The sequence below is a fragment of the Phalacrocorax carbo genome, chromosome 3 (genome assembly GCF_963921805.1).
Source record: "Phalacrocorax carbo chromosome 3, bPhaCar2.1, whole genome shotgun sequence".
Taxonomy (NCBI): Eukaryota; Metazoa; Chordata; class Aves; order Suliformes; family Phalacrocoracidae; genus Phalacrocorax; species Phalacrocorax carbo.
The window spans coordinates 72,064,893-72,078,536 of NC_087515.1; positions in this window are offsets into that span (position 1 = coordinate 72,064,893).

The window sequence follows — 13,644 nt, forward strand, 5'->3', positions numbered from 1 at the left end:
GAGTAGGTTTAGAAGGTGGGCACTACAGAGAAGCACACGCAGTAAGACAGCCTGAAGGTAGAGTAGGTCAAAGAACAAGATTTTGGTTGTGTTCTACCCGAGCCAGAGATGGGGCTTATTATGACAAAAGCGTTTTTTCAATATTTTGAAATCTTGCAAGAAAACACACGAAAGATTTGTTTTAAATATAAATAACTTGGTAGGAGCAATAAAAAAGGTTTCTGTCATCTGAGAGCAGATTTATCAAATCATTTAAATAGTATAATGAAGAAATATGTGTTTTCCAATATGTCATCCTACCTAAGTCATGAGGGGGAAAATGGAACCACTAATGCAGTTAGATGCAACATACTGATGGCACAGTGTAATTTATCTATTGTGCACATGCACTTTTCCCTCTATAAAACAGTAGGGGTGTCTGACTAAATCCATTATGTAAATCTCAGCATCTTTTCACTTGCACTTACAAACTATTATTTTTCTTTGAAGCTTTTATAGTCACTTTTGCCTGAACTTCATACAATTAAAATCCAAGCGCCCTGCAATCCTGTAAGCACCTCAATTAGGCACCTGATTTGAAATGAAAATAAAACACAAATAAGACACAAAGGTGTTTGTGTAGGTGTTCAATATCAGAGATGCTAATTCACATTCAGAATGAAATTGTTTAAAATCAACAACAGACCAGGGCATTCAGGAACAAAAATGTAATATAGGAAAAATAAATACTAGATGGTGGATGAGGAAATAATTAAGACCAGTGTTGGTACCTCACTTTCTCTGGAGTGGTTTAAGACTCTAGGCAGCTCTCGCTGTTGTCTTTGACTTACAGTTACATTGTCCTCAGCATCCTGCTCTGGGTGTTCCTTCAGGACAGCTGTGCACATAGGATCAAATTTCCAAAAGAGTTTGTCTTATTTAGCAGTGATATAGCTAAAGAGATGGAAAATATGTTTGAAAGTACATATAACCAGGATTATGTGCTCCCATCCATTCCTCTTCAGCAGTGTTTATGTAGGTGCATCCAGTTAAGCATGTCCTTAAAGATTTTGAAAAGGGCTGAATATAACTTTGTCAAAAGCACCTAAGCGACATCTAAATCAAAAGCAGATAAATTCAAAGTCTAGATCCCATTTTCAGAATTGATTTAGAAACTTTTTTAAACATTGTAAGACCATAAGCGCAATTGTGGGGGGTCAGAACAAGCATCTTGTCAGCTTCATAGCTGACATTAACGTGGAGGCCTAAGAAGCACTCTCAGTGTTAGGCTCCTGGGCTCCTCAGATACTTTCTTCAACGTGAGTTAATCTTTGAAGTCATTCATTGACCACAGTGCTGTGACTTAACAAGTTCCCATATGAGAGCCAAGATTGATCTCATGCATGATCTTGTCTCACTGCAAACGGCTGGTAGATCTTCTCAGTTTAGTCCTCAGTGGAAGCCACATGAGGTTGAGGATTTGCCTCAGATGTCATTCTGTAACTAGGTGAGTTACAGGAATGCAACTGTGATGGTGATCTTTACTTAAGCATATTTGTAGAAAATGTCAGAATGCTTGACCTAGAAAGTCCCATTATATCTGAAACAAGGGAACTTCTGGAACTGAGCTCTGTTGGAAATCTGCCTGCAACTTCAGATGTTGACCAGCTGAAAAATTGGCTTCTGAATGCAAACTAGTCATCTGTCTTTTATTCATCATCATAGGTCTCTAACAGCATAAGGATAAATAGCCTTACAGTAGACAAGGGACAGCATCTGACCCTAATCAGAGAAATATTTCAGTATGACAAGCTTACTCACAGAATCATAAAAAATAAAACTGGAAGCGATTTTAAGAGATTGCCTGGTTTATCTATCCCCCATCCTGATGGATGTTTGTCTGAGTGGTGTTTAAAAACCTCCAGCAGCAGATACTCCACAGCTTCTCTAGACAGTCTGTCCCAGAGCTTCAGTATCCGTGCAGTACATTTTATCCCATGTCTGGCCTATCCATCACTTGCTGCAATTTAGCCCATTGTTTTTTATCTTATCTACTGTAGACTGACAGCATAATTTATTCCTTTATTTGGAGACTGGTATAAAGTATAAGGTAAAATCTCTGTTCTTTTGTTGGCTGCACAAGTTCTATTCTTTCCATGTCTGGCATTTAAAACACTTCAGATGTACAGTATGAAGGGATGGGTGGGAGCAGGGCATTAGCATCATGGGGACAGTATTCTGATGGGCTTTCCTCTTCTACATGTGGTCTTTACGTGTCATTTTTACTGTTGGAACAGACAGTAAAATTCTAAGTTGAAAAAATTAACCTATGATTTAGAAGAGTCAGCATCTCTCAAACAGATGATAGACAAAAGTAAAAGTTTTACCCAGCATTAGTGCCAACGCAAAATATCTTAACAGCTCTGTTAATTTGGAAAAAAAAAAAATAAACCCAAGCGCAAACTTAGGCAACTGCAGGACTCCATCAAGCAAGTTCGAACATTAATCTAGTGTAAGTAAAAAGGTATCTGGAAATGTAATGAAGTTCATTGTTTTATTAATACTGCATTAACTGGGAGCAAAGCAGTCAGACATATTTCACTCCTATAAAAAATTGCATATCAGAGATATGTAGGAAATAAAAGGTAATGAATCCATAACTGAGCCAATAGTTTCAGTAAGCTTAGTTTAAATGACGAGTTAGGACATTAGACATTCCAAAGTTTCCGTACAGAATTAATACAGAAACTGAAGAATGCTAAGATTGGAATAAATGCTCATTTTATTAAAAATGGATGAATGCAGTCATGGAACAAAATTATTCATTAAATCATTTTTAATGCAAGTATGAGAAAGACATGTAAGTCTGAAAAGCTCCCAGTGATGTTCTTTGCCTTGGCTTTTTAAAGTCAATATTCAGATTTGCATATCTAAGTAGAAGGTGATCAGTTTTGTCCTTGAACACACACCAGCACATGCAGGAGGTGGATGAAAGCCACATTTGGATGCAACATAGAATGATGAATCTCAGTTGATTTATGGTAGCAACATTACCTATGCCGGAATAACTGCTAACTTCACAGCATTGGAAACCGGGTAATGGTTGGTTTGGCTGCACCAAGTAAAGGTGCTTGTGGCTTCAGTAAACCTCGTTCAGTTTACAGCTCAGGAAGCTGAGCACCGTCCAAGCTAATACCAGCTATTTATTTACTTCAAATCCCGATGGGAGAGATCCTGTAGAATGGGTTCACTGCTGTGAAAGTACTTTCGAAACACCTGTGCCAAATCTGGGGACATGTTTTCATCTTTTTAGAAGTGATTTTTGGGAACCTCAGTATCTCCAGCTTTAAAATCCCTCTGTGGACTTGCTTTTAGAATAAGTTGCAGCTTTCATCTGACCGGGAAGACTACGGTGCTTTGTTTCATACTGAATGGTCTTCTGTTGCTGAAAAGCCAGCCTTTGCAAAGTTCTCTGTGGCTTGTTACTCTCCCTGACTTATCTTTCAGTCCATCTGTGTGTCTTTCTAGCTATTTATCATGTTTAGAGCTCATTTTGTACCAAGCAAGTAAACATTTCCTATTTGAACTATTATATCCTGTCTTCAAGCTCTCATTTCCTGATATTTCTTTATAATTTTTTTTTAACTCCTATTTTGTCCACATGAGCAGGTAACTCTGTACTTCTTCACTGGACAACTGTTTTCCTCATTGTGTCACATGGATGCCTGCTGGTGCACGCAGCATCATGCGTTTTATCTCTAGATGTGGCACTTGACACAGAGAAATTTCTTCTCTTTAACATAGCATCTCCTTTGGGATACTTTTCCCAAGATATGTGGTTTCATAGGTAATTTTTAGTACAGTATTATTCTCAGTTCTCTGGGCAAGCTTAACTCAAATCATGCCCACAGCAATAATGATATATGTGACTCTGCCAGTTGCAAGCTGGATGCAATGTCTGTTATTAATCCTACAATATCACCACACCGTTTCTGGCAGTGTTTGATCCCCACATCTAGGCACAATAATAAATCTTTCATTGTTGACTCGGTTACAGCTGCTGATCAGATTACTTGGTACAACCCACAGGTGAACTCTTCATGAACATCCATGGCACCTTCTACATGCGGTAGCCATAAAAGCACCTGCTCTCTGTAAAAGTTGATTATTTTCACCTACCATAACTATATAGTACTTTCCTGAAATTTTCTCAGAAATATCCGTTCTGATCTTAAAGGTCATAATTTATATCATTTTGAGTGACTGAGTTTGTGAATTTGGCTTGATTCTGCCTGTCACTTTGAAATATCAGAAATCGCCTGAAGGCAAAGCAATTGAAAAAAGCTGAGGTCAGCCAGTTCTCCTAAGGCGGCATTTTCAGCTTGTTCAGCAAAATGTACTTGTACTCCATCACAGCACAAAGACTTGTGTGGCAAGATAATGTAACTAACATGGGCTATGTTTGGTGATATAATTTCATTAGGATTTTCCAGTTTTCTCCTTTCTTTGAAAACTTGGCACATCATCCATATATTTTTGCATATATCAAGAAGCATGAAGAAGCTTGCTTCCTCTTAAGTGTGTCTGTAGCCTTTTTTTTTCCAATTAAAGAATTCAGCATGTTTGAGAGCTTCATCTATTTACTAAGTCAAAACCAGATTGCACCCAAAAGCTATTGAGTAGCAGAATTGCCTTATGCTGTAACATGTTTCAAAATAAATTGAACCGTTGAAAGTCATTAAACCAAAATGGGGAGAAAGGTGGCCTTATTTTCTAAACTTACACACAAGGAGAGCTTGTTGTCATGGCGTTTTACAGACAGTAATTGTAGCAGGCAACAGAAATTCAGTTTTCTTTGAAAGCAATGATGGAAAGAGCTCAGCACTAACAAATGTTGACACGTTTGGTTTTGGAAATGAAGCTAATTCTGCCGTTGCTGCAGGTGAAATGATTTTAGCACCTTAAAAATGCTAATTTTAAACTTCACTCAGTCCCTTAGGATTAATTTCTGTTGCTAAAGCACAAGCATTTAGAGTCTTTTGAGATGCCTTCAGTTGCTCCTTTGGAAGACATGGGTCACCTGTAGCTCTTGTGTTCCACCAGCCAACCCTATGCAGGTACCATCAGTATCTCAGGGAATCTCACGTGGGACACCTGCCTCTTGAAAATCAAATTAAGCCCTGTTAAGTGGTAACAGTGTAGGATTACAGGTAGAACATTCAGCTGTCTTCTGGCTGTTACACTGTGGACCTATGTTGTGATAGGAGGTGAAAAGGATACCTACACTTGATCTGTTAATTAGAGAGGCAAGCAACTGCTTTTAGTTTTGCCTGTCTAAGTCTTAGATGCCTTTATCACCAAGAAATTCAAAGAAGGAAAAGAGTGCAAAATAAGATGGCTGTTTTGAACACTTTTCATAAACTTTCCTGAGATCTTTCCAGGCACTGTTTGATTCACATTAGATGCTAAACCACAACCAAAGAATGATATCTAATCTTCTTTGTCCACAATGACATTGCACAGAAGACAGGAGCAAAGGAGAAGAGGTGAGGCACACACTGAGGCACACAGAAATGCTTGCAGTGACAAAGGGAACCCTGCTTGTTGAACCTAGCCAACTGAAGGAGAAACCCTAACACCTGCTGTGGTTTCTTGCTGACGGAAAGCCCACTGGGCAGAAGAGATGCACTTTCAAACAGCTGAGAATATCAGAGGACTGAGCATATTCTGGGCTGAGGAGAAGAAATTGTGAGCTTATTTCCCTGTCATCAAGTTGGAAGTGTAGGAAAAAAAGGGAGTCAAAAGGCAACACCCTGGTGTGGCCAGGGCTCAGCAGGTTTTGTTCTCACTAGGTCTTTGTACACCTGCAATAGTGGAGGGGAGGTACCCTGCTAACTTCTCTTTCAGCCTGGCCAAGTTTACCAGCAGAGCCTAGGAAGGACCTGAATCCTCTCCCAGTAGGTCCTGTGAATACAAATAAAATATGGTCTGTGTTTGACCAGTCTTTTGTGTGGTGAAGAAGTGTCCCCAGACTCCTTTCGACCTCTGTAAGTTCTTTTGAATACAGGCATTCCCTTCTGACCTTTACTTCTCCACTTGTTTCAGTGAATTACCTTACTGAGGTGATAGCACCCAGCATGGAACGAATTTACTTGTTTCTACACATCAGTTCAAAGAAAAATGTCATGTAGACATAAAGTCTGACACAAAGCCAGGGGGACATTTCATACTGCCCTTGAGAAGTAAGGGAATTCATTCAGTTCTCAAACTTCTGCAGGTAAGGAAGAATACTTCTTGCAACACAGGAGATCAGCTTAGACTAACACAGGAGTCCCCCAGCATTAAAAATATATGGATCTATAAAGCATAATGTTCGTGAAACAGTTAACTGCCTCACTGCTAATTGTGAAATAAAAAGAATTAATGATACACCACAGTGCTAAGAAACCTACTGCCAAGGAATTGGTAAAATTCAGAGAAAGGCAGAACCTGAATCATCAGATGAAAGAAATGTGTCCCACAGACTGAAAATTTTGTCTGACATTCATAGAATGTGCAGCTGAATATATAGAAAATGCTGCTGATCAAGGTGCAGATGTAATTCCACAGGTTCTCTGCTCTTCAAGAGGAATGCTCTTAAAAATGGGTGTTGTATCTTGTGAAAAAGCACTCTGCTTATTGGAGAAAAGGCATTTGATATTCCAGCACCATAGAAGCTTTAAATAAATCTTTGAACATCTCAGGTCAGAATAGCGTCAGGTTTTAAACCATCAGGACCACATGAAATGAGTCCAGGATATGCCCAAGCCTGTTGTAAGAGAACTTTGCAAAAAGAGTTCTGAAAGCACATTAGGCATTAGCAGTTCCTCTGACTTTCATCATATGGCTTCATAGTCTGTGGCTTAGGCGTAAATTTTAGTTCAGCAGAAAAGGATTCAGCTTCTTAACTGCCACAAATGTTAATGAGAATCTTTTGGCTAAACCTCTTCCCACAAATTTGAAAGTTTACTTTTAAAGGTCAGAGGGTTCCTGTGGCATTTGAAGACAATGAAATATATTCACAGGGCACTATTTATTCTGCCACAGAAAATCGAGTTGTTGAGACTCAAAAGTCCTCCCAGTTACACTTATTACAATTTATAAAGAGCAGAAAACTACACTGGCTGTTAAAATAGCAAGAATCCAGCCAGATTCTCCTGCACTTTGACCCTGGAAAATAGCCACAAAAGGAAACTGAGACTGTATCAAAAATGACTGATTCAGAAATACTTCTAAGCTTCCAAGTTTGGGTGAATACATGTGTGATTTTGCACCAATTACTACCTGCCCAGTTTGTTTCTACTGTGGAGCAATGGCAAAAACAAAACAAGAAGCCAAGAAACTCTTGCATATCCCAATGCTTCTATAGACATGTAAACAAAAAAAAATAAAAAGAATATGAGGACACCACATATGGTTTGAAATTTTGGGGTGTGTTTTTATCAAAACCATTGTTTTATCCTCCAAAACAGTCTGAGATGCAGTGTTGTAGAAAGAAGGGTGACACACAAGTCTCCATACTCTCAGGAGCTGAATGTCTCCTATAATTTGAAACTCTGTGGCCATTTATCTGGCTCTGAAGGATTTTTGAAAATTGGCTTCAGAAGAGTTGTGAAAGGCATGTAATAGTCTACTCTTCAGAGAAGCAATTATTTTATGACAGGTAGCTCCCATTTGGTGTCATTCAGTTCACAGCAGCCCTCCTAAGACAAGCTGGCTGGCCCAAAAGGATTGGAACAAGAACTGCAGTGGCATATTTTCTATGACTTTTTCACAGCATTATCCTACAGAGTCTGTCCAGGCACAGATTTAATGCTGTTTTCTTCAGATAGCTGCAGCAGCAAAGTGGTTCTGTCTTTCACAACTGTTATGAAAAAGAGTTACAAAAATATAACTCTTTTAAAGGCACCCTACCAACATCTGTATTGTGTGGCCAGATGCCATATTAAAAATTGAAACATTTCCTGAAGAAGCAAGAAAGAAAAGTAGATAATTGGATTTTCTTCTGCTTGTCAGGAGCATACCACTCAACACCAGGCACAGAATGGAAGAGATACCACTGCTTAATAAGTCATGGTAATTTGACAGCTGACCTAAAAGACCATTTGACTGTGAACAATAGGTATCTGTTAAGGATTTATCACTGCTCCTGATTATATTACCAAAGCCTTGCTTAGAAAAAGTCACAAATGCTTAACAGGAGCAAGCAACTCCTTCTGTTATCTGAATTTACATCCATGTAACTCCACTAACCTTAGCAGGATTATCCCTGATTTATAGTAGTAAGAGATAAGAATCAAGCCGAAGATTTCTTCTTTAAGTTAGATATTTACCCCGTCTCTTTCATGGGGCTTTTTTGAACCAAATGAAGGAAAACCCAGTATGTTCTGTTTGGGCATAAATACAGATTAAAGGCAATCCAGCGCATGTCCATGTTGAAAACTGACACAATGGAAGACGAGCTGCATTAACTGAAGGTCTAAGATAATAAACAGTGGACAGTGCTGAAAATTATTCTTTCATTAGCCAAACAACACACAAGTGGAAGGAATCTCGCTCTCTCCACTAGCATTCTTGTTGTAAAGGAACAGATCCCTTTGTTAAATTTTTGATACCTAAACAAATTTCCTTATCAAAAAGCGGTGTCCATTCTCCAGTAAACTTGTACTAAAGATGGAGATGAGGAACTGGAAAAATAAGTCTTTTTTTGTTCTGTTATTTTCATTCTGCTCGTTTAAAAATAGACAAATTCTGTCTTTCTTTGTAATTGTCTCTTTTGCCTTTTCATCAGAGGGTTGATTCTGAAATGTGCTGCTTTCTTGTTTTGAATTATTTCCTCTTCTTCTTTCCCATATTTTTATCCTGTATTTCTTTCTTTTCTTCGTCCCTATCTCTCATCACAGTCGTGCTTCCCCCCCCCTTTTTTTTTTTCCACCAGTTAGAATGGCAGCTGGCACAGGAAAAGGAGGAATAAAAGCGATGGAAAAGGAAAAGAATGAGAAAAGGAAAGTGGAAAAGAATGAAAAAGCTAATGCATGTGACAACATTATAGTGCAAGTTAAGTTAAGAAGAAAAAGGGCTTTTTGAATAAAATACCTATTATTCTGGAAAGATTGGCCAGCTGTATTTTCTGAGGTCATTTAACTCTAGTTTCTTTGCTATGTATGTCACTATAAGTATCATAACTGTCAATGAAGGGCAGTAAGTGCTAGATTAGGAAAAAGGGGAAGATCTGGCATTACTGGCAGCAGGCTAGCCTATAGGCCCCATTCCCTTCTTGGCAGCGTATCCCACACCAAGCTCACTACACCGTGCCAGCTTATGATAATTGTCATGACTGTGATAACTATACTGAAGTCAGCAGCTGTGAGGAACTCACCTATAGGTAACTGGAGTCAGCAGTGGCAAAGGAGACCCCTGTCTCCCAGAGTCCCCGAGCATCAGCCTGAGTGGGTTGTGCCATTTGCGTTCAGACTGCACCAAAGCCAAGTCCACCGAACCTCTCCTTTCCAAGGTGACCAGTTTCTTCCTAAGAGCCAGTACCAAGACTTTTGCAGGGAATCTGACTCGCTGCACTCTTTCGTCCTTTGTGCAGTTCCCTGCAAAGGCATAAGCTATTGAACTATTAAACGTTATGTAGTGTTAAATATTAAACTATTGAATAACATTAGGCACATCACATTGTTCCCACTGAAAACGTGTGTCTGCTATTGGTTACTTAGAAAAGCTCCCATTTAAGAATGCTGTGGCCACTCCAGCCAGCTGCTTCTGACTCTTTTCACCCACTAGGGACTATGTTTTCCCAAATTTAACTCTGAATTCATATCTTCAGTGCTGCAAGTTATTTATATGACAAGTTCATTCAAGTGAATTTTATTTGCCCTTGAAGTGTTGAAAATAAACTTACAGATGTTTGGAAAATTAAACTTGACCTTTCAAACCTGTGCACCATCGTACTTTGTACTACAACTCCTTCCCGTGCAAGATCCAGCTACTGATGACGTGTAAGCAAAAATGACATCAACTAATTTAACACAATGCTCACATTAAAAGGTGAATATTTATCACCAGTTTGTTTATTAGCTTCTACCATTATTTCGCTTGTTTTTTCTGTATGACGTATCTGCATAGACACCTGACATATCCACATCAGCATTTGTGGCGAATGGCAGTGAAGGCAAGTAACCATGATAGGAACATAGAACTGAGTGGATACAGATGCAGAATATTAGCTCTCCATTTCTGAAGAGGAGAGTCTCTGTTTTAAAACAAGAACCACTCAGAATGGCAAAAATTCAAAAGGATGTATTAACTAAATGCTGCGTTTTGATTTAGTTTTTTATCAAAGTCAGTGGTTTATCTTTGCATAGTTACCCTTTTTTCACAGCATGCTTATCTATATTTCCTTTGAACATTACTGCTTGGACTTAACTGGCGATATAACTGAATGATCAGGGTTAGTGATGCCAGTGAATATTTTCTTTAGATGAACTACATAAAGCAGTATTGGATAAGTAACAGTAGAAATTACATCAGCAGTAACTGCAAAAACCTTCTTTTATTGTTATATGACAATGCATACATGAGCTCACATGCTTCTTCCCAGCTTTAATGAACTTCTTTCTAATACAAAACTTCAGAATGTGCCTTGTTGCCTCATTTTACGTGCTAGCAGAATGAGGATTTTTTTATATTGACCCTTTACAAATGCACATCAGTAGGTGGGTTTTATAGAGAACTCTCACGATGGAAACTGGGGTCAGCCTTCAGCCCACTGAAGTCAGCATAGTCTAATTGATTTCAGTGGATGCTGCATCATATGCTAAATGCAGATATCTCTCCAGCATAGCTATGAAAACACTTGGAACCCAATTATACTTATTAAAACTTAAGGAGCTAACAGGCTACTTCCCCACGATTTCTATTTTCAGTTTATATAGTAGTGGGAGGTCATGGGATAGACTTGACACTTGACATTTTCTTTCCCTTCTCTGTGTCTTTGCAGAATTATGCCTGACACCCTCAGGCTGTCGCTGAGGTGTGTGCAGAGGGCAGAGCAGAAGTGCACAAGGGAAAAATGAAAGGTGATTCCAGCAGACGACAGACTCCTGTTAGGCTGTCAAAAGAATTTGTGCTTTAGGTATTTTTGTCACCATTCTTGTCAGCTTCAGGTTGGCATCTTGGGAGTTTACAGAAGTCCTTGTCACAATAATCTAAGCAGAATTAAAGAAAGAGAAATGAAGGAGACAATGCAAAAAGGGAGACTTAAGTTTAATTGCAAAACTGCGCTTTTCCATTTAGGTGTTTTTCCTGCTAGCCGGTCTCAAGCTGACACTTGCCTCTTGTAGGTGTCCTTTAGCACAGCTAGATTACAGAAGTAGACGGAAAACTGTGGGAGGAGAATTTCAAAGGTACAAGGAGTAGTTAGGCTCTTCCTCTGTGCAGAAAAATTACCTTTCCTTGGAAAATCTTCCCCAAAAGGATACAAGCTAGTTAGTTTTCAGTTCTCTAAGTCTGGGAACGATCCTTCCCCCACCACAAAGAATGTTGTTTCGTTCATACATTTAAAACCACAAATTATAGGCATAGGTTGATCAGAGGTGGTAATCATCTGAGGGAACCTGAAAGATGTAAGTACCCATGAGGAAGAAGGCCTGAAAGGACCCTAAAAAAATTGCTGAAGAGATTTTTGGAACAGGAAAGAATGTAGACTGAGAGCCCAAGAAATGCTTCTTGACGCACAATGAAATGGCAAGTTCCCTGAAAACATACGGTCTTGGACAAAATGGAAAAAAATGTCAAAAGCAGATTTTCGAATGATACCAGTTTCTAGGGTGCATTTCAAAAGAGAGCTGTTATGCTTTTTTATGGTGCTTACCTATAAGTATTTGTCAGTCATTAATTCCTACACTCTCACATGTGAAAACATTGTCCTCCTCTCTTCTCTGTACTTACATAGCATCCACATACTAATTAGAACAATGAGCTGTATGGAAAAACATTACTGCAAAATTCATACTTCCAGGTTTCACCTATCTTGTCATGAAGCAGATCACTTAGAAAAAAGGAGACCTGATAACTGGATAGCTCTGTGCAGACATTCAGCAATCATTCCATAAATCATCAATAGTCCTTCGATTATCTTTTGAAGATCACCAAGATCTATGCTTCATTTGCCTTTTGTTTCCTTCATTTTAGAGTTTAAAAGTATCTATTTCCCTCTTAGTGATATGATATGATATATGATATATGATTCTATTCTATTCTATTCTATTCTATTCTATTCTATTCTATTCTATTCTATTATATTATATTATATTATATTATATTATATTATATTATATACTCTCACAGCTAGTGATTTTAAAGAATATGTTTCCATATCTATTGACAAAATATTCAGGTTACAGCAAACTTAAGCCTCAGTCACTCTTGCAAGTCTTACAAACAATAATTGATAATAAATGCACCAGATTGTGATTTCAGCCTGTCTGTTAAATAGGAAGAAGAAAGTTAAAATTATATGAAGAAGAAATTTTTTTTCAAGGTTCCACTTCCTCAAGTAGAAAAGAAAGTGTTTACAAACTGGACTTCTAGATTATCTATTTGCCTCATGTTGTCCTGCAAAATGCATGAAAACTTTCTTTTCATATTAGTGCAGGTAGTTGCTTTACAAGTCCCAGTAGGCAAACCGCGCAGGTTATCCCAAGCACCAGAACATTTGGCAGGGAGCAACTCTAACATCCTCCATTTGTATAGGATCCTTGGGATTTTTGCAGCACGCACTATTTTGAAAGCAGTACACATTGCAAGGGCAAGGGGCTGACACAGTCCAGAATCAAGATTCTTAACTCTGTACTTAAGGTAAATGAGAGGCAGTAAACTCAGGTAGCCAGAGGAGGATGAATGCACAGTATAGAAATGATTGTAGTAACACTTCCCCACGTTCTTCCAAAATTTTTGTCTCAAACTAGTCAATAGAGCTTTAAATTGGGTTTACGTCAATCTTTTGCAAGCAATATTGGGGAACGCACATTCTATGATTTTGATCAGTCTAGAACATGTTTATCCGTTTATCGTTGTAACACCTGAGGATGTGTACCATAATATATAACATTTTATATTCTCAACGTGACTCGTGGATACCATACTAGACTGCATTGCAGTGCAAGAACACAAAGAAAATAAACCATGTTCAAGGAGGGATAGTTTTGTTTGTTTGTTTTTATCAGGGCATGTTAGTAGCATTTCATCTGGAATCAAATCCTTTTGGTGGTAGAGGCTTGAGGTCCCCTCTCACTTACTTGTTGTCAATATCAGTCAGTTTGCCAATATCAGGATATTGACATCTCTGAAATCCCACTGTAGGGCAGGAAGAAGGAAATTTATTGAACTTCTAGTTACTAGAAATGAAACGGTAAACAATGTCCCTGTCTACACTCCCATTTCAAATGTCTGTGACTTGTTAGGAAGGGAGGTGTATACAGGTCATTAGCTGTCTTTTCCTCCAGAAAGGGCAGGAAAGGTTACAGCATATTGCACTGCAAGTAACTTTACATTAAAACACTTGTCATTTCTAGGAAAGAATAATTTCCGTTTGGGTGAGTTTTACTGTATCTGCCAGAA